This window comes from Fukomys damarensis, unplaced genomic scaffold (assembly GCF_012274545.1).
Source record: "Fukomys damarensis isolate Sample0158 unplaced genomic scaffold, DMR_v1.0_HiC HiC_scaffold_29, whole genome shotgun sequence".
NCBI classification, from domain to species: domain Eukaryota; kingdom Metazoa; phylum Chordata; class Mammalia; order Rodentia; family Bathyergidae; genus Fukomys; species Fukomys damarensis.
The window spans coordinates 27,607,164-27,611,870 of record NW_022900941.1 but is presented as its reverse complement, the minus strand read 5'-3'; the positions used below and the strand labels follow the sequence as shown (position 1 = coordinate 27,611,870).

The 4,707-nt window shown below is 39.3% G+C and overlaps 1 pseudogene; it reads left to right on the top strand.

Annotated features, from left to right (window-relative positions):
* Positions 1-2,855: 2,855 nt before the first annotated feature.
* On the top strand, positions 2,856-3,844 carry LOC104860004 (annotated as a pseudogene).
* The last annotated feature ends 863 nt before the right edge of the window (positions 3,845-4,707 follow it).

The window sequence follows — 4,707 nt, the reverse complement described above, 5'->3', positions numbered from 1 at the left end:
GGTCAGAAGCAGAAATTACCAGATGCTGAGCTTTCTATATATTAAAAACATCTTCTGGTGAGTTCATGACTCAGTGAATGATAATGCAAACCAAGAAGTCTAAATGGACATGTTTGTACTCTGAGAAGCAAATCTCTCTTGATACTAAGGGAGGGGTGAGAGAAATTGGAAATGGGTCAGAGTAGACTAGGGCATTTAAATATTCTGGCACAATATCCCTAATATTAGTAGTTAAATGAGAGTAGATATGGTCAAGATGGCATAAACCGCAAAAAGAATGAAGGTCAAGGAATAAAACAGCTGTGAAGTTCTGCTTTTATTTTCCTTCCTGAACTTTAGGAAAGATGATGAAAGAGGTTGCCTTACTCTTGTCTTGAGATCTGTACTGTAGAATCACAGATAATTTCTTTTGATGGTATGTCTAGGGAGTATCACAGATTTTACGTACTCTGTTATGGTGAATAACCATCTATAACAACTTTATTTTTTGCATTGCCTTGTGCCAATGGTGGCATTCCTGAGATCACTGTACAGGAAAAGATCCAGGTTTGGGGAGAAGATATTATGGATTGCAAGAACCCTGTTTACAGTAGACAAAGGTACAGGCCAAGATCATCAGATAAGGACTGTTATACCTTAAAGCTTAGCTAATAGCCAGGACTGCCAGACTACACCAGCAAAGATTGTGTTTAAGAGCCCATGGTCTTCCCCAATGTTGCTTCCCTAGTAGTAGAATAATACATAACCTCCTATCTCCATCTCAGGACATTAGTCCAAGGATAAAGAACAAGAGAAGAAACAGGGTAAATGCTTTCTACCTGACTGAACATTTATTCAAAAACTGACTACATTTTTTAGCATTATTATTAAGAAAAAGGAAATTTAGATGAGAAATCGCTCTATTTTTAGAAAGGGGTAACACAATGGCATAAATTATAGCTTGAAAAGTAAAGATGGACTAGGTTTTATAAAATACTATTTTCTACATATCATGGATGTATGTTAACCATTACATTTTCCATGTAGAATCAATATATTTTAAATGACCTCATTATATTAGAATGATATGTTTTCTCCTAAAACAACCTGTGTTTAATATTCTCTTCAACTGTCAGACCACCTTATAAAACCAATGTGATACTCCTTCCAAAGTAAAGAGTATTAGAGAAAGCCATTCTCAGTAATGTACATTATTCAGTCATAAAATTGATCATTTCAGAAACTGCCTGTGATTAGCAACTATCATATTTTTGCATAGCCGTCAGTCATCTAACTAACAAATAGATTGACTCCCAACAGTTCACTTGTTAGGAAAATTTTAGAACTCAGAATATATTTTCCCTTAGGAGCAGTGTTGAATGTGGCACTTACTTTATTTTATCTGACCCCCAAAATAATCTCTCAAATCCTAATTAGCTTAGTTTTATAAATATGTATTAAGTACTTATGGTAGGAATTTTTTGTGGATAGGCCGAAGATACAAAGATTCACAGCCTTGTCTCAGAGTCATAATATATCTGAATTGTTAATCTCTGTATATGATATATTAGCTGATCACCTTATATATTATATGTATTTATGTATATAATATATAAATTGATCACATTGATCACCTAATTTATATATAGGAAATGTCAGATGATCCAAGTGGTAATGTGTTTTGCTTTCAAGGAAGATTCTTTGATTGAGTGAGAACAGAGATTTATTTGACCAAGTGTTGCAAAATTGTTATGATAAGGAAATCTCAGGATGCTCAAAGTTTGCTAAGAGGAGAAACTTCCTTTGTTTAGTTAGGGTTGAGTTAAGGTTAGTGTTCCCTAGGGAAGAACTAATATATGATAGATTAATGGTGTTTATCTGGATTAACCTGTAGAAAGGTTAAGAGAAAGTTTTCCCTGGTTAGAATAGAAGTCATCAAAGGAATAAAAAAATGTAGAGGAGTTCTAATAGCTACCCCCACCTACACTGATGTTCAGTACTGAACAAACTGGTGAATTATTCATAAATTAGGGATTGCCTGATAATTGAATTATGCAACATATGCACATCTTGAAATATAGATAAAATACAAAGTATTCCAATTAGGTATACAATTTTGTTCCCTTTAGAGACAATGCCCCAACAAATAGGAATTAATTGAGAATGATTTTCCCAGGTTATTTCACTTCTGAGTAGAACGTAGTACATAAGTCATGACTGGACTATCAGATTCATTCCAAGACTGCAGTTCCAGTTCCTCTTAATGGTGCACTTCTAATTTCCCACTATGAGGAAATTAATGTGTTAGGTTGTAGAGCCTGACTCCACTGTGATTCTCATTTAGCTGAACTGCATACCATTCTGAATCTGATGCAAATTTGATCATATATCATATTTGACCAATGGAACATTATTAAGTATGATGCTAGTTGAAATTTGACAGGCATTTTCACAACAGAAGTTGAACTCTTGCTGTAGAAAGTTCTGGGCTAGTTTACTATAAATTTAAGTCTAACCAAGGGCTGATACCAGCTCACAGCCCACAGCAACAGTTACATAAGTGTATGACTGTGTGTTAGAATATATCACTTCATTAAAGGTGCCAGGTAGCTCAACTTCTTGAATACACTTAGGAGAGAAACACATACAGTTTAGCTGGGACCAGCACATGCTGCTGACCTTCACAACTGTTAATGAAAGGACTAATTCACACAACTTGTGTAAAACTCAAAGTGAATATGAAAGGAGATTGAATCAAATAGCTGTACAATATATGACCCTCCTTTGTGGTTTCTTAAAATGATTCAGCAACAGTAGTGCAGAATATAGCAGTAATTCTCAAGGTTTTAGGGTTCAGGAGACACCATATTACACAGATGGGTAACAGGAGAGATTTTGTGAGATAACAAAATTACTTCGTATTCTGATTGTGGTAATAGTTACACAAATTTATAAATTGTTAGAATGCATAGAACTTCACATCCAACGCAGTCAACCCCACTGTATATTAACTAAAAGGAAAAATCAACAACAACAGCAGCAGGATTTGCAAGGGGCTCGGGAGGAGAAAGAGCTGCTGATTGGGTTAGGCTGCCAGAAGCCAGACAGAACTTTGGCGACGTTCTTTCATCACGGACAAAGGGGACAGCAAAACAGGTTTGTGTCTGAGGCAGAATTAGATGAACGGTGCAAATGGGGACAAGAAGAATGGGAGAAAGTCTGAAAACCTGAAGATCCCAAAGAATGTCCCGAGGAGGCTTATAACCCTCATTCTCTCTATGAAAGATACAGGAACAGAGAGCCAAGAAGCAGCAGGAGTATGAAGAGTATTTCAAATTACAAAATACAATAAGAGGCTTAGAAGATGAGACCAACTTCCTTGACGAGGTTTCTCGTCAGCAGAAACTGATAGAAAAGTAACGAAGAAAAGAAGAACTGAAAGAACTACAGGAATACAGGAATAAACTAAACAAGGTTGGAATCTGCCGAAAACCAAGAAGGAAATGAAGAAGAAACTGCCCGTGAAACCAACAGAAACCAAGAACAAGTTCTCCCAGGCACAGCGGTTGCCAGGATCTGTGAAGCACCACAACTCCGAGGGTGGCAATTGTGTGAAAAGACTGAAACCGGACTCTGGCCCAGGTGACAAGAGTCAAGAGGCCCCGTCCTGCCTATCTGTCCGAGGTACCTCCCTGAGTGGCCCTCGGCCGCTGTCTGCATCTGCCTTCTCCCAGGCCTGGGTGTCTACTCTGGGAGCAGCGACTCTGAGTCCAGCTCAGACAGTGAAGTCACCGTCAACGCCACGGGGAAGATCCTCTCTGTTTCCTCCATCTTCAGAACCAGCACCTTTCTGGAGGGGCCCTAACTCCTATCCTTCCCACAGGGAGCTCCCCACAGAATGGTCAGACTGTCCTTTCTGTCACCACTCATTATCTCCCTCCAAAAACTCCTTTGCCGGCCCCCTGTGCACATAGTGACACTTCTAACTTCACCTAAAAATCTGCCAGATCACTTGTGTCCAGAACTGTTTGGTCTCCTTTCTCTGTAGGGCAGATGACCTAACCATTCCCACTGCCTCTTCCTCTCTGACATGGTAGGATGAGTGCGGCTCGCAGAAGCTCTGCCTGGGGGAATCAGCATGTCTAGGTAGCAGAGGGTGCTGCTGGATTGTGTTGCTTTCTTGCTTTCTCTTTTTCCTTTCCCAGCAGCACCAGGAGCAAGGGCAGTTGTTGCACAGGTGTTATTTAAAGTTTATTGCGGACCAATGTGTTGTTCGGTTCAACTGCATTGAGGAGCACGTGGAGACAAAGCTGACCGGTGGGAAAGGCAGCAGCTCCCTGGAACTAAGCCCTCCGCGCTGTCGCGATGCCGTGTGCTAAGAAAAGATAATGAAGTCCATCTGCGGGGGATGTCGGTTGACCGACACCAGCCTTCATTGCGAAGTTTGCCTTACTGTTGGCCACTCCTGTCCTCTCCACCCAATCCCATTTGTATAGGAAGGGGCTGGTGATGAGCAAGCTTTTATCTTCTACTCAGATCGTTCCTCTGCCTGGCAAGTTATTTTGTTTGTGATTTTGAAATAAAAGATATAGTTTAAGACGTTAAACCGTTTGGGAAAAAAGCATGATTGACCCCATTATGTTATTAAAATTAAATCACTTTTTTACTTCTAGGTTTCTATAAAAGAAGGAATCATGTTTTTCTTCAAATGAAAATTTTACTTTGCAA